The 26,829-nt window shown below is 45.4% G+C and overlaps 1 protein-coding gene across 2 annotated transcripts in view; it reads left to right on the top strand.

Annotated features, from left to right (window-relative positions):
- The window catches only part of lingo1a (leucine rich repeat and Ig domain containing 1a), a 133,153-nt gene that overhangs the window by 81,002 nt on the left and 25,322 nt on the right, over nucleotides 1-26,829 (top strand). For both annotated transcript variants that reach the window (XM_041071125.1, XM_029153438.3), the window contains one exon: nucleotides 11,494-11,637. The gene's annotated coding sequence lies outside the window, so the exon portion shown is untranslated. The remainder of the gene's footprint in view (nucleotides 1-11,493; nucleotides 11,638-26,829) is intronic.

Genomic DNA, 26,829 nt, shown 5'->3' with positions numbered 1-26,829 from the left:
TAAATGTATTTGTTCTTGCTTGAAGGTAACAAATGCCTCCAATAGCTCTAAAGCCTGGTCATTAGCATGTTCTTCCTCCTGGGGTTTGGGAGCTCCCAGCGTTTTCCTGCTGCCTGCTCCCGGACACGTGGCCTTTCAACAGATCTAGGCCAGCTCCTTCCTGCCTCCTCACTGTTTAAACTGTAGCCCAGCCAGCTGCCGGCTCCAGCTCCACTCAATAGATAGCCGTGGGAGGGTCATCCATCTTCTCAGGTAACTGTCAGACAGTGAATAAGCTCGAGTAGTGGTTCTCTGTGGACCTGCGCACCCTTGGGGGAACATCCATTCAGTAGATTCCCTGGGATCGTGTGAAAACAAAGGGACGGCACAGCTAACGACGGCTAAGCCGGCGCAGCGTAGTCGTTTTTAACCTGCAGCCGGCGCTGGACGTGGCGAAGGCGACGCCTGGCCTGACCTTCCAACTAGAGCCGCTTCTCCCTCATCCTTATTTATCCGGGCCACTTGCTTAAAAGCATATTCCTGTTTACAGCAAAGGCCTCAGGGACTCGTTGCAGGAATTGGGAGGGCTGCTCGTATAAGCAGCCACATCAGGGGACCGGCTCAGCGCAGCTGCATGTGTGAGCTGGGACGTTAAAATCACTCAACGCCATCCGTTGCGTTGCACTTTTCTGCTCAGTTTTCAGCTCCGCCAGTAGATTGGCACAAATGATGGTTTTTCCCAGCGTGCCGTGATGCGGACGCCGCTCCCTGGTCTCCTCTGACCAAAGACCTGTGCAGATGTGGTGCCTTATTTTGACGTTTGATGCCGCGCTCCCATCCAGGCGGACGAGCTGGCAGCTTCGGCAGCAACTAGGGTAATTATTTACAGGGGGGATTGTGGAACCTGCTAAAAATATCCCCCTCCCGTCCCTACGAGAGCTCCCTGGAGCTTTGAGAACAAGACAGGAGGGAAGAGGAGCGAACAAGGCTGTGGAGCTTTAAAGCTTTCGCTTCCTTCAGTCCTGTTCTTCTCTTTGTAAAGTCAAGAATTACCAAAGATTAAACCACATGACACTCTCTTAAAATATGTAACGTCCATTCAGTAACAAGATAATTCTTATCGGACTAAGTTCTTCAATCAAAGCTAAGCTGCATTATTTAAAAGAAGCTACTGATACTTCCGCGCTCGCTGCAGATAAGCTTTTCTTCCGCTGCCCTCGCTCCAGAGGAGGTCAGGGCAGTTCCTCGCTCAGGACGCTTGAGTCAGACGTGTCCCGGGATCCACACCGAAGTTGGGCCTCGTGGAGAACATGGTGCAAAACATCATGAAAGACTTTCAGAATCCAGTGAGTGGAATTTGGCGTCTGTGCACTGGTGCTGCAGATCAGGCTGGCACAGAGCTCCTTCCTCTCCTCAGCAACAGCCACTGAGGCTCATGGGTAGTGTAGTATTTTAATCAGATGCCACCAAACAGGCTCAGGAACATTTATAGCAATAATATAACACATAAACACCACTAATAGTTGTGTGAGGTGACCTGACCTCATACTCTGCCTATTCATACAATAGATGCCACACACACTGTATCTCATTCAGTGTCATTGGATTAAGCAGGTACCAGCTCTGGAGAAGGTCCCTCATGGCATCAAGTAGACTGCAGTGGGTTCTGGGCTCTAATGCTAAGCCCTTTACCTTTTAGCTCATTCCTGCTTCAGTGAAACAGTTTCCCAACACGCCATAGTCTCATCTTGGGAGAATCATCATTTTAGTCATGGCTGTGGAAACGGCTGCCACCAGCGTGCATGCTAATCTACCACGAGCATCTGGAGCCATCTTCTCGGCTGAGCGTGAGCGTGAGTGACAGGCATTCAGCTCCACAGCACATCTGTGTTTACGTTCTCGAATGGTGCAGTTGAATGCGAGGTGACGATCGGGCTGATTGAGAGATTTAGCAATTAAAATTGTCTTTGTCCTCTGTTTATGTTGCTCCCCAGCTGAGATACTGTGGAGTTCACGTCTGTGCTTCACAAGCCTGTTTAGCTTTGAAGGGTGGAAAAGGTTGTGTGATCCGTTTGGATCATTGTAACCAGAACCTGAATACGTAACATACTGTGCATGCTTCCGTTCAGTTGCGCCGGCAGGAAAACGTCTCCCGCTCCATGCGTGAAGTGTGGCAGCTCGCATATGAAGCACTTATCAGCTACACAGCATTTATCACCCAATGATTTCACGGGCGCTGACCACCAGCTGTATTGATCCAGTCAGTCTGACCTCGCTGCTGATGTTAGACTCGTTACAGTTGGAGCACAATCAGTGAACGCGTCCGCACCTGAGAGAATCAGGCTCAGTGGCATTTGAGCAAGTCACAGTAGATCAAGTCAGTTTTTAAAGCAGTTCAGCTTAAAGACCTTAAAGCTACATAACAGCTGACCTATTATGAGACAAACGATGTTTGAGTCTCATTCAAGTAGCTTCTTTATTTTAACATGAAACATACAGCTAATTAGTGATATAACAATACAGCAGTTTTTTAATTATAAATCTTTTCAAAATATTTCTTGTAAATGTGTCACTGTTCAAAACCTGCTCTGAATCGGAAAGCGGGATAAATAATGCAGCATCGTTCCTGGACTGGACGGTGTCCACTGAAACCCGCCTGGAGGAGGGAGGGAATCAGGGCCAAGCCCTCGACGGCCTGTCACTCACTCACCGCCGTGATGCGGACAGACAGGAACTCACCTGCACAACTTCAGGCAGTTTAAGCCCCCGAACCTCGCGGCCCGGCCGTCTGCTGACGACTCCACCGGGGACAAAGACGGGAGTCCACGCCGAGCGTTTGCTCCGTTTACACTCTTCCATTTGTCTAATTTGCGAGTGTGTTTCTTCGTGCGCTAATCAGCCAATTATACATATGGAAACACATTAATTAAATGCTTCAGTGTAATGCCGCAGTGCTCGCATGCAGGATTGTACTGGAACGTTTTGCCAGAGACAAATTCGTCGTGCTCAATTGAACAAACAGACACTACAATCAGACATAAGCAGCTGCAGCAGCTGCTGAATGAAATGTGTGTCCGACCGAACGTGGAAACCCTTCGCCTGCGCAGCTGCATCACCAGACTCATCTGTAACTAACCACTTGTGAAAAGCTATCAATCTTCCAAACACAAAAGTACTTTGGTAAAATGTTATTGCTCCTGTTGCTGCCTGACGAATGGAGGCTGCCGCTGTGGGCTGCATCTCCTATTAGCTTTACGTGGCTTCTCAGGTGGTGGTGCCCGAACGCGCCGCTCCTGAGGGAGGGAATGCAAAGCAGCCCGTGTGATTCTGAGGAGCCCGGTCGGACCCGCGTTTGGTGCACGGAGTTCTGGGCAGGCGCCGTCTGCTCCTCGCTCCCCGTTTTTTCAGGTTGTTGTAATGATAAGCAGGACCAGAAAGTCTTTAAAAATAGAAATTCAGTGAAAAGACTAAAATGTTCACGAGGTCGTCTTATATTTCCCTTTTGGCTGAATAATTGAAGGCTTGTTTGAGCACTAGGGACGATTTGGCAAAATCCAAGGGGGAAACTGCTCGCAGACCTACAATGCGGAGCCCGTTCGCTGTGACGGCGGGTCTCTCAGTCAGTATTTGCAGTCTTTTATTTGCTCGCGATGCCGCGAAGTCAACAAGCCTCCATAGATAGAAAAATGGCTCAAATAATGGCTGAGATTAATGCTGATAACTCAAGGCCTGCTCCGAGCTCTAAACTTCCATTTGTTCAGTTACTTAAGCAGCAGCCGCTCGCTGCTGTGCCACTTTCTTCATTTGCTTCCCTTTTGTGTGTGTGCACAGCAAAACAAGCAAAGCCAGTGGGTTATAGATTAAAAGCTTGGAAAATAACTGAAATCTTATTTCAAACTAATGAATTGGATCATCGTTTTCTGCCAAATCCTTTACCGTGAGCAGCGGCTGCGTTCGCTGCTTCCAGACGTGTGCTGTGGATCACCACTCACCTTTGTGGTCCGTCCTCCTCCTCTGCAGCCGTCCAGCACTCTCATAATACGCCTTAATGCCTGCAAACAAAGCAGTGTGAGCGTGCGGGCCCAGCACACGGCCTGATGTCAGGCCTCCCCACACCCGGTGGGGCCGCCCTCCTCTGATACATGTCCGTCAAGCTGACAGACAGCGCTTATCTCCCAGCAAGCAAGAAATGGACCCAGCGCCCGTTCCTCTGGGACGGAGGTTCATCGGTTGCGCATCTCAGATGAAGCCACCGCGACAGGGCGAGGGTGGGATTCAGGGTCTCTGCCGTGATGTTCACCGTGCTCAGATCTTACAGTAAGACCTTTATGAACATGGGAGCATCTTTTTCTTGTTACTACTATTTATTACATCAAACCAGATCGATACATTTATTGAACATAGACAAAGATGAAATATGACTTCCAATATTTATTGATCAATGTGACCGTGAGATTGGCAGATGCTGCCTATATATTGAAAAACTCATAAATACATTGAAGCCAATCTAAACTGTCTAAGCATTAATGGTTATTAAACGGTAACAAGCTCACAAGGAGCCAAAGTCTGAGAAGCTGAAGGGGTTGACTTGGCTTTAAATGCCCCAGATCTCAATCCAATTGCTGAAGTCCAGCCCACGGAGGCACCACTTCAATTTGCAGGAAACATTTTGGTAACAGACTCCACAGGACGCCTTCAGGGGTCTGGAGACGTTAGCTTACGGGGGCTAATATGCTCCTGCTGTGCTCACTGATCTCTCTGTGGCTGACCACAGCAGACTCACACCTTACATTCCCCACTAAAAACTTTATTTATACTTATAAATTGATCCTCGCTTTATTCGGACTGTTTGTTCTTCTGCTCTGCTCAAGTCGAAGTTGGACGTGTTACACAATCGCAAATCTACATGCGTCATTAATCTGAGGACCCTAAGAAGCCACTCCATTGCACTTTATCTCATTTATGCTCATGAAATAAGCTCAAGTGCTGTTGGCAGCTTTTTTCTGTTAGTCATGCAATAAATTTCGCACCAAAATCTCCAGTCGTCTCGCACCATCTGCTGCTTGGACCGCTCCTCCGTCCGGTTCTGAATTAAACGTCGCCGAGTATAAATTTAACAGTTTTGCCTCAGGTGCTGCGTGAATGTGGTATCAGTGCAGCTCTAATACAAATCCTTTGTCACTGAGGGAATACTGATAGTAAACATGTGTCAGGACTTTGTGTTACCATAAAATGATTATGGGATGGGCGATGGATTGCTCAATTTGCCACTGCAGTGTGTGCGTTCAAGTCCTTGATGTTGAAATCTTTAAGGGGACGATCAGTGTAGAGGAGGAGAATAGAAGATCAGAGCGAGACACCGGTGGCGCTGGTGATGGAGCGATACCAGCTGTGGTGCTGAGACAGCACAAAGCGCTGACCTCGTTGATGAGGATGATTCAAGGTGAGGACCCGTGTGCGTCCTGAGAATGTGTTCTGTCACCGCAGCATCTGGCCGTCAGATGCAGCGCAGCGTCCTTCAGCCGCGTTGTTCTGCTGCAGCAGCTCCATGTGGACAAAAGTAGCTGTTATCGCTCTGCAAGCTAATTACTGCAAGAGACAGGATGCTGCATGCGAGCGGAGGCGTGGAGGTGAAGCGTGGTCGTCTGTCATGTCTGAGGCACCCCCTGACCAGCTCCGTGTTACCATGTGCATGCAAATACACAAATCTGAAAAATTCACAGTCGCCATCGTGAAGATGGTTTATCTGATCCCAAGATGCCGAATCCATCAGGTTCCCAACACGGGGCCGTGGGGGGTTCCGGCATTCAAGCTGCCGGAGCGCTGCGACGGTGGCCCGGCCTCATAATGAGTCTCCTCGGGGTCTCCTGGAAGCAGAGTTAATATTCATGACGGGTCTGCGCGCCCACAGGTCAGCATGAAGTGTGCGTGCTTGTCATGATCCCACCCTTAGCGTGAGCGTGCGTCCAGTGGCCGTGCATTAATGAGCGGCTGCCGTGCTGTTGCTGGCTGCACGTAGCTCAGCGTTTGGCTGCAGCCGCTGATTGCTGTTTTTGAGAGACACACGCCGTCCTCGTCTTTTGCTGCTCTTCAAAGAGATGCTGGTGCTTTTATGACTGCACTCGTCTCAAGCAAAGAAGCTCAGCAACTCGACCCTGAACTTACTAATATTGTATAATATGTTTCTACAGAAATGAGTCAGAAAAAGGCAAAACCGCAATCACAGTCATATTTCAGAATGTTATTATTTTACCATTAGTCGTTTGAAGAATGAAAAAACACATGTGTCTGAACAAACAACTGGGGACTGATAACTATGTGGTATTTATTGGCTGAAATTTTGTCGACAATGCAGGTTCAAATTTGAAACATGAACACATTAATTTGACTGAAATGTGTCTAAAAGTCAGCGAGTGATTTTATTTCGATTAAGTAAATTGGTACCACCACACAAATTACATTTTAATAGTTTATTGGCTGTGGCAATTTGAAGGATTTATTAACTTAGTCAAAACAATCAAGGATTTTTTTTGTGCTTTGCCGCACAAAAAGCAGAAAAAAGTGTTAAGAATGAAACATCTGTGCCAATTAAAAATGAATGTCAAAAAATACAGCGTTTGAATTTTATCTGACTACATTAAATTTATATAATTACTTTTAGTCAGTCACTGACCTGAGAAGTTTCTGTCCTAATGTGTCTGGTAACAAAATTAACAAAGCTGAACTTTCCTGAGTGTGTTCAGTATCAGAGCAGCTTTTTACAGAATGATTCATGGAATCATTTAGGGACCATTTTCAGCGATACACAGCTTCTTAATGACATTATAATTATACATTGGAGATTAATTTGCTGGTGAGAAAAAAAATTATTTGATGGATTACCTAAAAATTGACATGGAGTGGCTCAAACGATTTGTGATCAGAGCTGCAAACACCAAAACGACCAAAACACACGGTTCCCTTCAGCTTTTTACTGTGGCTGCAGCTCTTCAAAGGCAAAATGTATATTTAAAGCAAAATCTTTTGTTGATTTCCCCTCACAAATGAGTAATTGATTAATTGCCTGTGCATTAATTAAAGTGGACCTGCAGCTCCCTGGACACGTCTCTCATCTGTCCCAGTTAAACTGCTGCCCTTCAATTAGAGATGGGAACTAATTTGATGGCCGGTATTTGCAACAGCGTTCCCTTGATGACACTGGCGTAAAACCAGATCGCCGCCCAAACTTTGCCAGGTTCCTCTTAATTACCTTGATTGTGTTGTACTTTTAAATTAAGCCATTAGAATGAATTCAGAGGCTTGAGGGGGCAGGAGTCGTGAACCGTAAAAACAAGGGCTGGAGGAGCACATAATTACTTTTGCATGTCAGGAGGTTTTTTTATTGCCTCGTGAGAGGTTGACTTTTTGAGGTTGTTTTTGTGTGTAACTGGAGTTAACCCAAATGCTGTCACACTGAGAAGGACTTGAGGATGGAAAGATAGTGAAATATAAAAACATTACAGCGTGAAAGGTGAAATCTGTATGCAGGTCAACAGCAACAGGAGCACCTGGTGATGGAGTTCCAAAGCTGTAAATTATTAACTGAGCACATTTCAGATTGCTTTTAAATGGCAAACCAATTATAATTGTGGAATATAGTTGGTCCTAAATTCTATCAAATTTTTTACAGATGAATAGGACAAATTTTATATTTTTCGAAATGGTATAATAATAAAATAAATGGAAGTACATTTAAAGATTTACTTTGCTTTCCAAAAAACAAACAAACAAAAACACTGACATGGAGGAACCTGACCAAATACACAACACAAGAGTGGGAAAGGGCGCCAATAATGAAACCCTGGGAAAAGCAGCCACTAGCACTGATGTGATGGGAGCAGACAGAAACAGTCAGACTGAGCGTAGAAGCCGTCAAATTAACTAACTCATTCTAGTTACGGTGCAACAACAAACTGCTTTGCAGTTGCAGCGCAACATAAACAAATATTTTCATGGCACATTGTAGCCAAACTGCAGTTGCTTAACAATGACTCCATCACTTTGTCCAGTAATGAGACTCACGGCGGTAGATGACCATGAAGGTTGAGGGTTTTTCTTTAATGATCCAATCTGTGAGAGGTAGTTCACGAGTCTGTACCCTCCTGCATTTCCCACCTACCTTTAAAATCACAGAAATATCAGGGGGAACTGACATCGATTGAATTATTCTTACTGTAAGAATGAAGAATCAGACGCTAAATAGAGTTGCATTTCAAAGGAGCTGTCGTTCGAACTAATTTGCACGTTAATAAATGTGCAGACGTGAGTCAAACTGTTGAAACTTGCAGATACTGGGACTAAGAACACGCTGCGCTGACAGCTAACTAATTATTATCTGGACGGAGCAAATAAAAACTCTCAAACGTCACCGCAGTGAATCTAAAGTCTGACTGACGTCTGATCCAGCTCAGAAACAGACGGCGCAGACAAAAACACCTTGCTGCTTTCCTTTTTTTCCACCATGCGTCCACGCAGAGTGTGGGTTCGAAGGAAAAGCTAGTGTAAAAGGAATCAACCATGTTGGGTTTCCAAAATTTAAGTTTAAGATACCGTCAATGTCGTATTTATTTGTAGAAGTGAATTCCTCTCAGTGTTTTGTAAAATATCTGATAGTCGCTCAAATTGTTCGACAGTCTACATTTCAAAGTATTAAAATGTCTCCAAGTCCTATTTTTGCATCAAATCCTTTTGCCGGAGGAATTTTGGTTTCATGAAGGATTAACGGGCCAGATTAGGGGAAGTGATCTGTGTAAGTGAAGCTGCAGACAGACACAACGTTTATCCCCATATGAAGATAAGAGCCTCCTGTGCTACTGACATCACAAACAGCAGCAGATAAATTACCATTCAGTAATAAGTCATCTTAAAGAGCCTCCGTGCTGCTTGTTTGAAGCGAATGTGTTGTTTATTGACTCCGGAGAGAGACTTTTATGAACAGTACTTGAGCCGCGTTGGTGCAGGTCGGACGCTGTGGCTCATAAACGCTTCGCTCAGGCGTCCGGACCCGCTGGCTGGCGCCACCCGGAGGTGGACTCCCAGCATCCTGTTGGTCTCGAGGCCGTGATACGTGGTGCCGGCACCCGGGAGGCCTGCGCCGCGTGGGGGGTGCTTTTGCCTGTCAGGTGGGTTGTGGCGAGAGCTAATCCTGTTGAAAATAGAAATGTTTGCTGCCTTGGGAGGGAGGGGGGGGGGGGGGGGGGGGGGGGGGGTGCAGGAGTGATGCGACCAGCCCCAAGGAGTCAGTCATCCATGTGCACAAGGAGAGATATCCTAATCTTGTCACAGACACAGGGGGAAGAAATGAAAGTCCCAAGCTATCAGCAGCAAAGGCTTCTGCTCACGGAGATGATTTGTAAAATCATGCTAGCACATGATAGAAATTGGGGAAAGTTTTTATTTTTTATTCCCAGAGGCCCCGCTGCTGTTGATCCATAATTCACTTATGCATACATTTATGGTATTTATTATATCACTCCTACCCTTGAAATTACTTTTCTGCCAGGCTTCCTAGTAGGGCTTTTCCACGAGACCCCCGTCGTCTATCGTGCTCTAGTTTCCCCTTCGCTTTAGCTCCCCGTTCTCCATTTTAAATGCGGTGCAGATGGTGTTTATCAATGACTCATCTCCTCTCTCTCCCCGGTCCTGTCTCCTATATGGGATCAGCTTCTATTAAGATTAAATCTGTGAGCTGTATGCTTAGCCGCGACTTTCCCCCAAGTTCTTCAAGAACTTGTTTTCTTGCAGGTTGTTCCGTGATTCCGCCGCTCCCGACTGACACTATCTCTGTAAGGTGTCAGTGAAGCGTCCACGTTGCCATCGAGTCACAGCCGCTGCCTCCTGCTCAGCGCGCGTTAGCCACGTTAGCGCTGGCCGCGTTAGCCGCGCTAGCCTCGGCGGGTCGGCTCCCGCGTCAGGCTCCGCTTCCCTCTCAAAACACCCCACAGCGACGTTGACGGGGACCCGACTTCCAGGTCGCGCTCAAGCAGCTCCTCGTACATTATCAGAGGGAAGCCGAGCATAATGTGTTTGCTATTGCAGCAGGTAATGCCATTAATGCTTAAATACAGCTGTGAGGAGTCCTGGGGCAGAATAACAGAATGCCTACATCAAGTCTGAGCTAGAAAACAAACATGGCAGGACGGGGCCTTATGCAACGTCTGCAGCTCTGCACAGGACACTGGAAACATCCACAACAATGCTACTGTGGAGTTTGGTAACAGTCAAAGCAGGTTTGAAGCTCTCAGGCTTTTGCCTGTTCTCTAAATGCTCCAATAACATTGTTGTTCATGTAGCGTATGCATGGATTTGTGAAATATTGTTTACTGTCATTGTTCATGTGACTGATTGCAGGTTGTCTTCATGCTTCATATGCAGCAGTGGCATTTCTTGGCATTTCAGCTGTTGCCTGTAGCAGCTCATAAAGAGAACTAGCATCCACATGTAACTTATTTTAGGAAATTGATATTTCTTGTGCTTTTAAATTTACATACATGTGATTAAAATGCATCGAACCTTTCTATACTGCCATTGTTTTTGATGGAAGCTGCCATTTGTGTGATGTTTAGATTTTCCTCTGACCTGTTGGAAAGTCTGAGCGTTCAGCAAAGCGCTGCAGCTGCTTCTTCATCAGTCGTAATGCGAAATTAACGCTGCGACACAGATGCTAGTAAATAATCAGAACCCGAGTATCATGCATTGAAATTAATTGTTTTGCCAGTAATGAGGCAGATGAGATATGGAGCATCTTGCAGAGGAAGAACAAGGTGTCTCTATTACTGCCAACAGCTCTGCAGACAAATTACGCCAGCACAGATGCTCCAACACTTCGCTTTGGATCCAAGGTCTCACTTTTCCCAGCCAGCGAATCAAAGGAAGTTACGTCCCTTCTGGTTTGAAGGCATCAGTGTGAGCGTATCACAACGTAGTTGAAGTGTGTAACGAGGAGTCGTTGCCTTTTACTGATATGTTTTTCATTTGATGAATTTGATTTGATTAGGATTTTGCTTTGTATGTGACCTCATAATCCCGGTAGATGTTTGTTCAAAAGGCTTTAAAAACAAAGTAAGTTGTTGGAAATGTGAATACGTATTAGTAATTTCACCAACAGTTCTTTAATTATTTCTTTTACGTAATGACGGAGCAGATTAAACGCGGCATCCGCAACCTTTCCAAGCTCTGACCGTGTCTCACCCACAGAGAGGGAAATGGAGCGCGTGGTTATTTTTGGCAGCAAATACAGTAGATGTGAGTACAGGAGCAAAGCAGGAGGAGAGGAAGCTTCTTCCGTGCGACGCTGTAACACATGTAAATACGTTCCTATTGTCAGAACCAAGCATCTGATGGAACATGTCTGTGCACAGAATTATAATATGATATGTATCTGTATTTACACTCTTGTCCACACTCTTTTTATAGCTCATTACCATCTGCCCGTTAGTAGAGGAAGTAAAGTGGGCTCCTTCTTGGTTCTTGCAGGTGACTGATTAATTGAAGAGAATGCTGCAGGGGTGTGTGGATTAGGAGGAGACCTCGGCCACCTCACACCTCCAGCCTCCTGCCTCCCTCGCGCTAGGCAGCTCCAGCAGATCTTTGGACTCAGCAGGTCACCAATTACTGCCTGTGAGTATTACCGCGCTTGGACAGATTACGAGACACCGCTGCTGCTCGGCGATTCCGTGTGCAGATTTTAGTGGGGCGAGAAATGAAATCATCTCAGACTTCAGCGCACCGGAATGCGCAGGCCTCGTCTCACGCACCTCCACAGCAACAAAGCACAGCGACGGAGCTGATGGAGGCGAGAACGCGACACCATCGCAGGAGAGGGAGACGGCGGCGAGCAGAGAGTCAACAAGGCGCCGCACGCGCAGCCTTCACGCGTTCAGGCGCCGCTCTCTGCATCTCATTGGCTGAATTGCTGTCAGTCAACGCCACCGCGTCGCATGTCAGCAAGCGCTTCCGTCTGAATTCCCTGTCTTTCGAGCAGGTGGCTGCGGATTTTTGAGCACATTTACACAAAACCAGAAATGAAACCCTTGTTATTTTTGAATGTGAAATGATTCCCAATCTGTTCGCTATCAGCAGTTTCCAAATGCATTTAACAACACATAGTAAACAATAACTCATCATCCTTCTTACAATATATGAATTTGTCAATCTCACCTTTGCGCCAGAATGTTTATACTGTATATATATATATATATATATATATATATATATATATATATATATATATACATGTAAAATCACAAATATTTATAAGCAGCAGAACATTCTGTGTCGGACCGGTCAGTGAGAAGGTTCCTCTGGTCTCTAAATTACAAGCATCTGATGAGCATCAGCCGCTGTAACACTTTGTGACAACACAGATGAATTATTAATCAGAACTAAAGGGGATTTTACACCCACTCCTACAGTATATGGACTACTTGCTGGCTTTAATTAACTACAGGAAGCCGAGTTTGACGACGTGTTCAAGGTTTGTGCCATCGATAAAAATATCTGTTGGAAACACGCTCGGCTAAATGTTTAATGATTTGTCATTATTAAATATGGAGAAAATGCAATAATAAAAATGTTTGATTGCACTCCATGGGGCTCTTATAGTTATACTGTGCTTACATCCCTATAGGAGCAGCTATTGCACTGTTATACTGTAAATTAATTATCATAAATACGAAATGGCATTTAAAAGCCAGAACTAATCTTTCCACACTGATAGTAAATGCTGTGAATGCAGTAGAGCCACTACCTGACTCACCATTTAGTCCTTGTGATCCATTTTCTTGTATTTCCTTTCGCTCATTACGCTGCTCTTACCAGCCTGTTGTTTTATTACATCTCTCATGATGAGGCTTCGCCATCAGTAGCTCACTGCTCCCGTACCTTGTTACAATTGATTCTTATTGCTACAGATGGGCCCGGATATTGACTGCGACTTCTTCCATGACAGTCTTCTCCCGGGTTTGACACAGCAGCAGTACAGAGTAAGAGAAAGACCCACAGAGAAAAAATGAGCTCTATTAGGTTAGTGTACCTCGGTAAAAAGTCCAGTGGAGTGTAACTATCTGCCTGCGGACACGCAGACATCTTCACTTTTCTATGGAGGAGCATTACAGGAAGTGCCATCACTTCAGCTCCTTTGTGTCAATTGCTCCAAAATGGCCAATTTCCTGTCTTGGATGTGTGTTTTCCCATTTTTATCATCCCCTGCTGTAGTTATCTAGTTGCACTTAGGGCCATCAGTCATCGATGCAGCGTTGAGAGGAAGCCGATGTGCAGTAAAACTGACGGACGGCCTTCTGCATGACTGAAGATGTATGAGACTGGAGCCAAGCTGCTGGGGCTTTTTTATTTTTATATTTTTGTATTTGTGAGGTGCCAACAGGGAACATAGACATTCTTGCCGTACCTGTGATTGAATAGCACATTCTCAATGTGGCGTCTCAATACAAGGACAGTTTACAAATATGCTTCTATATGATTATATGTGAAAGCAAATACGGCCAAATCAGAAAAATACAGTAAGTGCATCAGCTCTGTGCATGGATTCCTACCAGTGTGTCTCATACAGTACATCTGCATTCAGACAGTTCTTGGTCTATTTACACCTATTTTCTGCCACGTTAGTATCAGCGTCCCCCGGTGGGAATAAGACATAATCATCTGATTTGAAGGGGTGTAACAGATGTACTCAAAGCCACCGCACTTGCTTTTTCACTGGAATATTTCCTCTTATCATTGTTTGAGTCCCGCTTGTCTTGAAGGTGCTATGGGACAATAATTTGGACACCTTCATTTCTCGTATCATCAAATCCAAATGCAATTTAAATGTCTTTGTTTCTCGAACCACTGAACCCGTTCCATTTTAAAATCGCCAAGTCATCTGAATATTTTTTACAGACACTCTGCCGCTATTGTTCATTCTTCAGCATTGGAGTGAAACATGTCAAATGTTGTTGCGCCGAGCCTTCAGACTGCAGGTGATATATTCTGCAGCGTGGGATCAAGTCCATGTACAGCATCAGAACTGATTCATCATTTGCATAAGAACAATGAAGAAACACCTCTCAGCGAGCGCTAATGAGAAATGTTCTTGTTCGATGGCTTGCGCTCTATCTTGCATACAAAACCCCCATGTCTTGACCTTTGAATTATGAAGATTTTCCTCTGCATGAAACTGCATCCGTGTCATGGAGACATGGGAGGAATGCAAAGTAAAACGTCCCGACTCGGCGAGATGCCATTTAGGTAATGACTCCGAGTCACTGCACGATCCATTTTTCACTGTACTGACTGTATTTGCTTGATCCGGAATTGATGAATTTCTGCTCAGAGTCCAGCTGAGTGAAGCAGCCTGTTCATTTTTAGTACCTGCAACATAATCAGCTTCGTGCTTAAGGGCTATTGAGCCATTCTTTGTCCAATTAAACCCATTTGTTTTCCAGTTGGACCTTTTTTAGTCAGATTTAAATTACAGTATCATTCTGATCTCGCCTGATTTCATCTATTTGTATGTTTTGGCTGATCCATTCAGCACAAATAACACTCCACCAGTTACACTGGACCTGATTCTGACAATTATGACAGTGACGGTCTCAAAACTGAATACAGGCGAGTTCTTCGATTCTTCCTGCTCTGTTATCTCTTTGCCTTGTGATCAAAAATGAGAAGGAAAATGGCAACAAAACACAACAATACACAGTTAAAAGAGCTTTGAGTGATCTGCCTTGTGTTTCTGCTCAGGTCAAGTACTGTAGGCACATTTTTCACTTCAAGCTACTGCATCCAACCCGAACTGATCGCTAAACAATATTTAATCTCAGCTAAAAGAACAGCAGAGCGGCACAACATACAGTACAGTGACTGTGGGGATCTACAGTAGGTCGTCTAACACACTCCCAAGATCCATCGGCGCATAATTACGCTTCCCAGTTGGTGTCTCATGCCCACACTTCACATGCCCTTTGGCATCACTTCCTGGCACCGTGGGAGTAATGGCGGCTGCCTGTCGGACCCGTCGTTATGACGATGATTAGGAATGATTAGCAACAGAATGGAAGCATCACAGCTTAATTGGCTTTATGCACAGAGACACCTGCGTCAGGGTTTGTTAGCTGTCGCTTTTCTCAGCTTATTTCAAAACTAGTTGCCAGCTTTTTTGGCAAAATCACCTTAAATTCTCTCAGAATAACTGATCAGTGGACCTCTCCATCATTCCATCGTCAAGTCTTTACACCTGCAGGTTAGTTATGCTACACAGATTATTATATTATCCACTGGGGTTCATTCCATAGTTATATAAATCGTACCACACACTGTTTTGCATTTTGTTTTTGCGTTCCTCAAATCCAACACATCTACATCTATAACGTGCACAGGGGGACGTGCGCTGACACATTCAACAAATGCTAATTTGTGTGGCGTTTGCTTAATGAATGCGTGAAAATATATATTTTTGCACATTTGTAAGATTAGTTTGGAGACAATATGTAATTAACCCCCTGCTGTGAGCTAGCAGGCTTCCCCAGAGCAACAGTTACGCTGCTTCTGTACATTTGCAAGAGGCTGCATTTTTTTTTTACTGATGAGAATATAGAAGGCTTACACTCGTCCCTGTTACAACCTAATTACCTGCTGCTTTAAGATGAAGCATCCGACTTGTGTCATGAATCTCTCTGCAGTGTTGTTGTCGTATCAGATGTTGTGAACACAGTGCATAAGAGCATGTTTTCAAAGGTGTTGTGCCTCTGCCCTTTAACAAGCACGAGGTAAGAAAACCAACACAATCTAACCTCAATAACAAATAAAAACCTCCCGTTCATCCCTTTGCCTCGGGCATTAAATACACCAGGGCTGCCACTGTTTATTTTATTCTAGCATTATCTATTCTGGCTGCAGAGCGTCACCGTAATGTAGGCTCTCACTGAATGCACACTGTCTATTATCAAGGGCTCCGTGTTTTTATCTCCCTGCTGGGGTTGCTAGGGGAAAGAGTAACATCTTGTAAGTGACAGGATGCAACAGGTTTAAAAGAAATTGTGGTCAGAAGGCCAGTAACATAAAACGCACCATTCAGAATAACAAATAGCCTTCGCTGGAATTATTATGTGCATCTAATTCAAGTAGTGCATTCCTGTGAAATCAGCAACTGGTCTGGTTTTAGTTAGATAAATAACAGTTCGATGAGCTGCTCAGCTGTTCCGCGGCGGTTGGACGGTAATTTGACTTCACGACGCCACATTCAGCCCAAACTTTAGGTGGATGCAAACACATTTGCATTGAATTGCAAAGCTAAGACCAATTTTCATAAACCTGCTGTATGTTTGCATGCAATCGTTTGACAGTTTTATGATGTCCAAAAAAAATAAATAAATGTTCCGACACGTAGACATATTTTCCTTTTATGACTGTGAGGGAAGTCTGGACTGACCTTGAGATGGATATGCAGCCGCTACTGCTTTTCTATTTATTAAGGCTTCTTTGATGATTCTAGTCCGTCCGCCTCCTGCTTACATCTGGTGAGACTGAGATTTTTAATGCTTTGAAGCCTGAAAGGAAAATAACATTCCAGCATCGAATACCTCAATCTGATGCCACAATTATACACAACGCTCCAAAAGCCATTATTTAAAATATTTAGCTTGTGATCTACTGTTTATTGGAAACGCTTACACCAACTGATCCCATGTTAGACAGCGCACAAGTGGAACACAGGCATTAATGGCATAAACAAGCATCAGAGAGCTAAAGAGCGACATTCACACGAAGGTCGTGTTGCTCCGGAGTTTACTTCTGGAAAAGTGTTTTCGTCTCACAAAACTGAGCATCAGTTGTTTGCCTTTCAGCTCGACCTACTTTTGACACGCAAAGGAAACGATAAGAGAAAAATCAGCCCCTTTGCACAGTATTCTCTTCTTTTGTCAATAGCCACAGATTGAATTTCAAAAGTTGTCTTGTTTTGCGATTTTGAAATGAAGCTGAGGCAAAATAGGCCCCAATCTCTTGAAGCAAAAAGTGTGTTTGTGAAAGATTTCATTTAATCCGTCCTGCTAAGCACAAAGCAAGAATCCAAGGTCAGCTCTCCACCGGGTGCAGGGACCGTCTTTCTGTTATATAAAAGCATTCAAGATGCTAACGTTGTGGCAGATGATTGCTCTGCTACCACATGATGCTCTATGGCAGCGGGCACGTGCACCTGCTCACGCTTCAGGCTTCACTTAGATTCTATTGCGTGTTAAAAACAAATAGGATTCATATCACGAAGGGCTAAAAGAGGGGAAAGACTCAAACCAGTTGACTCCAAAGCAAATAGCGGTCTCTCTAGCACTGACCCCTCATGCACATGGTAAAATGCTCTGTTTACCCCTTGCTCTGCTGTACGCTGTTGCTATGGAGACGGATGTGTATTCACGTACACACAGGTGTATGTGAATGGAATATGATGATTCATAAAAGCAGTTCCTGATGAAGACCATTGCTGGAGATTGAATGGATCCATTCTGTGTGTGTGTGTGTGACTATCAGAGAGGTCATGGCTGATGTAAACATTGTGTTTGTTTGTTTCACATGCATCATTATTGAGGCCGACAATAAAAATCAGCGCCTGCTTTCCTCATTTTAAATGATGTTCCGTTCATAACTCGAGGGTCGGGAGAGTGCAGCTCGGTTGACTTTGAGCTTTCAAACATTTAAAGTTGTGGCTGTTTGCTGGATTTATGTGTCTGTTTGCAAGCAGATTTTGAGTCCAAGGTTAAGCAGCAGCTTCCTCTCATAAAGGTTTGCTTTAATCTAATGTGCACTGTGTGGTCGGACCGTGCTGTTAAAACGATTGCACAGCCATCAGCGCCTGGAAAGGTCGCGACCCCTCGCGTTGTTGGACACGGCGCTCAAGCAGAGATGATCCTAGCGAGCTCCTTCTGAGGTCGGTCGTAATGGGTGAGACCATATCTTACATAAAATATTGATGCGTTTAATAGACAAGAGATGGAGAACGAGAAGGGGAGCAGATGCAATTTAGCAAGAAACGCAGAGCAATCGTTTGGATTCAAAGAAATAAATCTAACCTACGCCCATGAATTGAGGTTTTGATAGAAAGTGCAGTGAGGTATAACAGGAAGTCGCGTTCCGAGTACAGATAGAAAGGAAATGGAAAACACACATCAGGACGTTCGAGCATGTCGGCGTCCGCGGCTGCGACGCTGGTTTCATATCCGCGTGTCGTCAGCACCGCGGCTCCGGGCAGTAATCCCGATAAGAGAGGTTTTTTTTCCCGTTTGAGATTTGATGATAAGTCCCATATGACCCATGGTTTTTTCATTACGTTGGTTTTATTTTGACATTTGGCTGATGCTCTTATCGGGCGTGATTTACAATAATTGAGGCAGTGGGATTTCAAGGTCAAGGACGGTGTCGCTGGGCAGCGCTGTTGACGGACACATGGCCTGTTATCGCTTTGATTTAGCTTATTATCTTTTGGTTATGGGCTGATCTCGTTATTTTTATAGGTCAGCGGGCTGCGCCGCGCCCGCGTCTGCAGTTTGATCGCGCTGATAACACTTCAACCCACGGGTCTGCAGCGCTCTCTGCGTTCGTGCACTCGGGGACAAGGAGCGGCACGTGAAAAAACGGAGCGCGAACGAGGAGCCGGCGCGGGAGGAAGCCGCGCTGCTGATTGATTTTCCAGCCTGCTTTTAGAGGAAGAGGAAGGAAGAGAAGGATTCCCATCACTGCACACCTCACCTCCACTAGCTGCATCATTTTCTGTCATGCGCCAGCAAACTCTGCTATTTCCGTAACCTGATTAATGTGGCCCCGTGACTCACCAGCACAAATACCGAGCGCAAGAGTTTCTGTCTTGGCGCTGGTGCGACCTTGCGGCGTTCTGCCAAATGTGTGGTTCGTCTCTGGAGCCCAGAGAACGACTACTCAGAACCTCTGACGCACTACGAGCAGCGTGTGTATTAGCTGGGTGTGATGTTCGGCCATGTTCCGTTGGACTAAACAGCACTTTGACTCCCTGCAAACTACTGGCTGCTGCGCTTCCTGCCATGATGTTGATTTAGCACCTGTGCGTGTGTGTGGGTGTGTGTGTGTGTGTGTGTGTGTGTGTGTGTGTGTGTGTGTGTGTGTGTGTGTGTGTGTGTGTGTGTGTGTGTGTATGTTGCTGAACAACTGATCCAGCCGTCAACATTTAAAGTCCCTCTCATCCTTGCGCTCGTCCGTTTTTCATGCTTCCAACGCATCAACAATCGAGTGTTCTACTTGACAGGTGCCACTAAAACTGAGCGATACTCCGTTACTCGCGTCACCTGAGTAGCTTCACTGTTGTAAATAAAGTAAATAAAGTCAGTGTAAATGAGTTGACAGTTGTCGACTTATAACTACGGCTGCTTTTACTTCTGGATTCCTTTATTTTGTGATCATAGGTGACGAGAACATGTGAGCGCTGGGAATAAAATAAACCCGTTCTCACGCACTTACATAAAGAAACAAACAAAAAGAGTTCGGCCTCGCGGTCTTCGCTTATTGCCTCTCGGAGGTGCAGCCCATCTTCTCAAGCCGCGGTGGCTGGGTGGGAATAAAGCAGACAGCGATCACAGAGGTGTTCCTCCGCAAGGTCAAGTGTACAAGTGTAGCAAAGACAGAGAAAGTCAAGAAATTGCTTTTTCATTCCCAGTGGCCCACATGTAACCCAGATGGCAGGACGCCCGCACTCCTCAAACCTGTTTACTTTGTCTCCATTGTTTTGCTGGTGAGTAGACAGCGGGTGCAGGAGGCCACGGCTCCACCTGAACAGAACAAGCATCAGTCTCCGAGTCTGTTACTGACTCCAGCCTCTCAATGGACAAAGTAATTAGCTCAAAGGTACGGGTTGGACTTTTGCTCAGGTACAGCTGGGCATGCTTCGTTCTTGGGTAGGACAGTAAGCAGGCCTTAATTGATGCCACCAATTATTCTGTCTGCCAGCAACAAAGCGTGGCGAGTAGCAGCGAGCAGCACATCGCTTTAATGAGGCTAAGTGTCCCGACGCTGGGCGCGCGGAGCACAAGCAGCGGGGAGAGTCCTGCAGTTGTCTGCAGTGACACAAGACACAGATCACAGGAAGCATCCATTAGAACCACAGCCAGTAAATTGCAGTGCGGAGACGCTTGTGTGGTCCTCGGTGCCCGGATCCGGCTCACGTCCTCTAAGGCGCCGGCGTGCGGGAGATTTATATGTTCTCTGTGAGCTTTAGTACTGTTTAATAGCACATGTAATGTTGGATTCTTCATCATGCCCGGTTTAAAGTTGAAATGAGCCTTCAGTCTCCGGCGCCTTTTCACTTGGCAACCAGTGTATAAATACGGCCTCAATGAAGGCATACATGAACCAGCTGTTTGACAAATAACCTGTCGCGGCTCCAAGTGGCAGTAACTAATGTGTCGCATGTGTCCCGATTGTAAAACAATCATCGACTCCCTGTTGAGAAGCAATTTGTTGGGTGCTGTTCTGCAGAACATGAAGGATGCTTTCTGGGCTCCGGAGGTGGAGGTCGGTGGTCGGAGGAGCGCCTGGTGCCTCGGGTTCGGCCCGGCCCACTTTAATGACCTGGAGATGAGATCGTTGGGATAAGAGCGAATCCAATAAGTGGGACTGCACCAGGGTGGTCGCAGGCCTGAGTCCACGCACTGCTGCTCTGCCTGTGATTACCTGCCAGCAGATCATAGTCAGAAGGTGAAGGCAGCGTTAGATAATGGCGTTGTCATGAGTCCCATCAGAACCCTCCGGACATCAAAGAGCCGTCTTACAAAAGCAATTATACGGCCTGTTTGTTCCAAGGCTCCTTCGTGCCACAACATTGTGTCAATAACCTTAACAGTAAAGTACTGAGCAGGACTCGAGGGGCCTCGTGAGGCGTCGCTGCAAGGTCACAGCCAGACCTTCCTCAGTACAAAGGCCGGTTCTGCTCCGTCTGGAAAGACGGGATTAATTATAGGGTCACATTTAAGATTGGCACAGACGCTGGAAGCGTCAGTCGATGCACAGCGAGACCCCCCTTAAAAATATAGTGTAAATAAAACAGACACTTTAGCCATCAGAGGCATATTCATGTTACTGTTGATGATTCCTGTTCTGCCGTGTGCTATTCATAACTCTGTTGTGCGTCCGCAACAATTGCAGCAGCTACTTCAGATTGGAAAGTGCTCAGCCGCTCAGTCACGTCCCCGGTTTCAATGCCATCTCCGCGTGTCACGACACCGACAGCGAGCCCGTCGTAATTAGAGGTTCACGCAGTTGCAAATAAAGACACAAGGCCGTCTTTTGATTCAGGTGAAGCAGCCCTTTCAAACACATTCACGCAAATGTGCCAACAAAAAGAATCCTCGTGAATCACACGGTTGCGTAGAAATGTGGAGGTCGAAAGTTTCCAAATGCGCAGACGCGACATAAATCTGCGAACTCGCACCGTGGAGCCATGTGGAAAGCAGCTTGCATCATAAACCCTATTTATTCTGCAGCATTTGCATCACGATGAGCCGCACGTCAAAGCCAGAGGCCCTCGTTGGCCTCGTCTGAACGCCGGCCTCCAACCTGATGGAGCAGCGAGGGAACCACTCGTCATTGGGAAGCGAACACTCAGGAGCACGGGAGCCTCAGCGCCACCAAGGTTCTGCTCATTCATGCTAAATGTGAATGAACACAAACCGTCAGAAGATAATTTGGTATTTGTGAAACTCGGAGGTTTTCCCGGCGTTTCAGTCTCACAGACACGACTCAGCGTGAGTCCTCGTGGACACTTTGCTGAGCCCACCTCGCCCGTCAATCGTTCAGGAGACCTTTTAATCCCTGTGGCACGGCTTTGTCTCCAGCTGAGAGCAGCGTGTTTATTGGCTCCAGTATCAGTGGGGCACTTGCTGTGACCTGTCTCACCTTTAATTCTGAGCTGCCTCCCAAAGCTGTGTCAAGTCCTCTTTGACTTCAGCCGTCAAAGCGCCGGTTACTGTCTGGATGTGAAACGGCACCTACGGAGTTCGTGCTTTGTGTGGTGCAGATATGACACAAGGATATTTGCACCTGAGTGTTGAGCCTTTACCTGCAGTTCATTAACTAACTGGACCTCACAAACAATGCTCTGAATCCAATAACGGCTCAAGGACGAAACAGTGAATATTGGCAGAGCATTTTGGTATTTAACTAATTGGTCTGATGAGGCAAAGTAATTAAAGGTCAAAACTTATCAAATCGAAGCCTCTCGGTCAATCATCTTTCCCAGACTGGCGAAGTGAGCTTCCGTCTGCATGTCTGGATTTATATACTGTTAAATATGTGAAGAAGAAGAAGGTGTGGCTGCAGCTCCGACTCAACCAGACTCAGAAGACGCAGACCCAAGCAGACGTGTGACTCTTTACTCGCCGAGCTTCCCCTCCTGTGTTAAAACCTAATTAACCTTCAATCATCATTTCGCTCATCAGCGTGGGCCGCGATTCTCTGAACGAACAGTAGCATCACAGGGTTTTTCCTGCGCAGCACAACACGCAGACTGTTTTATTAATACCTCCGCTAGGGCACGGAACACTAAACGCCAGGTCTTCCTGTTGAGGGGAGGAACATAATAATCACAGAGCAGGATAGTGAACCTGCCAAGTATATGGTGACGGGAATGTATTGCAAAAGGGTGTAATTAATGTCTGAATCATAATGGCACCCATCAATCACGGGAAAGTCTGATTAATCACTTGAACCGCTGCAGCCAAGAAGAATCTTTAACACAGAATGTGAATGAGACGCACTCTTAGAGCACACATTACTAACACGTCTGTGCTGCCATCTCAGGAAATGACATATGCAAATGTGCATATAATGCATGCATTTGTTATGCTGCTGCACAAAGAAGCATTTTTTACCCAGACATGAGTAGGAGTGAGTTTTCACCTTTGTACCTCCTCATTCAGGAGTTCAATAAATCATGTCATTGTTGTTGGCTCAACTTTGCTCAGTGTTGGTTGATTAACAAATGAAAGGAGAGAAGGGTCCTCTCTGACATTTGACCCCTCATCTCGATGCTGACCTTCCGTTACTAAAATTGTAAATAATGATCCAAGTGCACTTTGCAGCCACATTCACTGTCACACACAGTGAGGGAAACAGCCTTAACCTGTAACAAGTAAAGCCACCCAATGGAGAGCCCCCCACCACCACCACCACCACACACACACACACACACACACACACACACACACACACACACACACACACACCACCACCACTACCTAATGATCGCCTCAGAAAGAGCGTGGAAATAACAAGAGTGTGCTGACGCAACGCAGGAGCCAGAATAGAGGAAATACATTTTCTGTCCAAGCGCTCCACAGTTTTCTTGCCTGTGTGTGTCTGGGTGAATGTATGGGCCCAAACACTTATGCATTTGCTTCTGAAGTCTAGACGGGTTGAGGAGGTTAAATGCTTTTCTTGGCTGCTCTAGTGATGCTGATGTGGGATCATAGCTGTGCGTACCCACGGACCTGGTTTCTACTAAGAAAACAAATGCAATGCTTTCAAAGCTGGAGTCGAGGCCTCGTCCAAACTGTGGTGAACGTACAGTTTCAGATAGTGCGTCATGTTAAAAGGGCCAAACTTTGAGGCAGCATCACTTTTCATCTAACGTGGGCGTGAACGTGAGCGTATTCACGCATCAGTAGTTCCATTAAGCTGCTGTGAGTAACGCAGCGTACGGCCACGTAGCGAAGGTCAAATGGAAAATACTGGGGTGAGTGATTTTATTTTATTTTTTTGTCATGCGACACAAAGGAGAACAAACAATGAGGAAGCACAGAGTAGATGCTGATGAGGTTCCCTGGAATCAATGTGGCTGAACACTCACTTATTACACAGCTTCTGGGGGATTCAGGTACAGTCGTAATTTAGAAAGCTGTGGATGTGTGTCGGCACCATTCCACCTTCAGTACAAAAAGACTATTTGCTAAAAAAAAAGTCATTTCAGTTCAAGCTTTGTTTCTATGGAACACATACATTTTAATTAAAATCAGCCCAGTAAGTAATTCATTGCCTGTAAAGTATTGTACATTCAGGGCATGTTTTATTATTGTTTTGTGACAAGCTGCTACTTTTCTGATTCTGTCCACAGAGACAAAAAACAGACTGTTAAATAATTAATAGCTTATATTTATTCAGAATGTTTCTAGATGTTTAACAGTCCTTTGTATGAAGCGGGGCCTTTTCAGCTGCACCTCATATGCATTATGTTAGTTTTCCATGACTCATGCCTTTTTTAGTACAATATTAAATGCATGAATAGCATTAAGAGTGCAGACACTGGAAAATAAGCCAGAGGCGCTGGGCTTCTATAAGCATTTTTATGTATGTGACATAAGCAAAATCTGCTGACCGTCGACATCTTTATAAAGAACCTCTGTGAAATGTAAAACGGCTTCATTGTGTTGTGGTCATAGCATAAGGCGCGGGTTTAATGATGATTAAATTGTTCCACTGCTCCTCAGCACGTGATGCACCGGGGCCTCGATACTGTACACGCTGCAGCAGTCAGTGGAGAAAAGATTAGACCTCCCTCAGCCTGCAATCACTCAGCGAATGGACACGGATTTGGCTGTCAACAATTTACTAAAGCCTCGGTGAAACCCATGAAGTGATTGAAAGCTATCTACCCTTCAGAATGATAGTGGTGTTGGTGAAGAGTGAGCGGACGCCCCAAAGCTAATATCACTCGCAGCCTCTTTAACTGTCCAAGAAACAAAAGAATGGAATTTGATCCAGGGCCAGATTAGATTTATGTGCACGTATGTGCGCGCGTGCACGTGTATGTGGTGCTCAACGTGATCGCGGCAGCCGTGTGTTTTTTTTTTATCACTGTACACATTTTTGTTTGTGTCTGTGCAGCACGCGAGATTGAGGGTTGGCAACATCTCTTACAAGGAGCTCTCGTGTCAGAAAGCCATTGTCTGCGCGCCGAGATGACAGGCCGGTAGCACGACGACGGATGGTGCCCTGCAGATCAAAAGAAATAAATAAGAATGCAGCCATTGTTTCAGAGGCCATGAGCGGAATATCTGCAGGGGTCTGAGGCCGAAACTCTGCTCGTAAACACATTTGTCATATTTTTCTTAGTGGCAAACAAAAACCCAAATGTGAAATAAATAGCCTCTACAGTCGGTGACTTCTCCGGCTGCAGTTTGGCCAGAGCTCTGTAAAGATGTACAGTAGAACCACTGCTTACTGCAGCTTTATGCCAGTGAATTATAAGGTTTAACCCCCTTGGTCATTTTAGGTGGCCAAAACATGGAACCATCCTTTAATCAGGAAGTTGTGTTTTATTCAACTAATACATTTAGTAAATGCAGAAAAACACAGACTTTTGTTCCTTATTAATAATATGAATTTGCAGATTGCCTTGCCTTAGGAAAAAAATAGTCCAAAGACCAGACATGCCAAGTCCAATGGTGTCAGGCAAGCACACAAGCAGAAGTGTGATTATAAAAGTAGAACAACTATAATAAAACTGTTCCTCCAAATTCACATGTACATTTAATGTGTAAATAAAACAAATGTCTTGGCTGTAAAGGTTCTAAAAGGGATCTGATGTTTCTACCTGCAGGCTCTGTCAGAGAACACGTTGAGTTATTCACAGTACCTTGACAGCTAAATAATACTTCCATAAGTCTTTAGTCCCAATCACGCTCGTCACTCTCAATGTGGTAACAAAATAACTCTGTCCCTCACCCCTTTGGCCCTCCATCATTGCCTGTCATCCAGCTACTGTAATGCTCCTGGTGCGTTTTATGCTCTAAAGATTTTAGAAAGCATTTAGGACTTCACGCTAGCAGCCAAATAGGGGTTTAGACGGCTTCCTCCACCTTACCAAATGAGTCTGCCCAGACTCAAAGAATGAGCCTTTTCCAAAGTGTAAAAGATTATATAAAGCATATGTTACAATATTCACCAGGAATTTGTGAAGTTGTACATTTCCCATTGTTATGCAAGGATTTAAATGCAGCTGTTTAATCTGTTCCAAAATACGTAAACTCACACATTCTTTTATGCAGATGATGCTTCGCTTTATAGTTCTGCTCATTTACATAACACTACAGTCCTTTCGCTCAATAAAGAAGTCTGAGTGCTCAGCAGGGCATGATTGAAAAATGGATGTAATCATTGAATGTGCCTTGAAAGGATGTGGCTAATCCTTGCACCTGGGCAGCCTGCTGGACATGCTGGAGGTTCAGGCACTGGCTGACCTGCTTCACCTAAACCGGACCATTTCCCTTATTACAGCTAAATCCCTGAAGACTTGTTGTTAATAAAGGAAATTCTTCTCATACAGGCATCAGTGAAAGGACTGAATCGGACTCATCCCAGAACCTTTGTGCTTATTTACACTAGAATCTTTTACTACATAAGATAAAACAAGCTCGTAAAAGTTCAATCACAGCATCTTGTCCCCAAAAAGAGGAATCTGTGTACTAAAAAACACAGTAGGCGTCAGTGATAATGTAGAACACAAGGAGGCAAATTGCAAAGGATTATACGGCCTCATTTGGACTTCAGCGATAGATTAAGCCGCCGCGTTCCAAGACATTGTGTTTTGTTCAAGGGTGGAAGTGACTTTGCCAAGACATTGTGAGATAAGAAGCTAACTGTTATTAGTTTAATGGGAATGATAGTCTGCCCAAAGCAGCGTGTGCAAGTGGGAGCATGGTTTCTGACTGCAGTCTTTGCTCGCACAGCAGCAGCAGCGAGGCCGAGGAGCAGCCGGCCAATTGTTTAGCGGGAAATGAAACCCCTGAAGTCTGAGAAGTG

Source organism: Betta splendens, chromosome 6 (genome assembly GCF_900634795.4).
Source record: "Betta splendens chromosome 6, fBetSpl5.4, whole genome shotgun sequence".
NCBI classification, from domain to species: Eukaryota; Metazoa; Chordata; class Actinopteri; order Anabantiformes; family Osphronemidae; genus Betta; species Betta splendens.
This window is presented reverse-complemented; position numbering and strand designations above follow the sequence as displayed.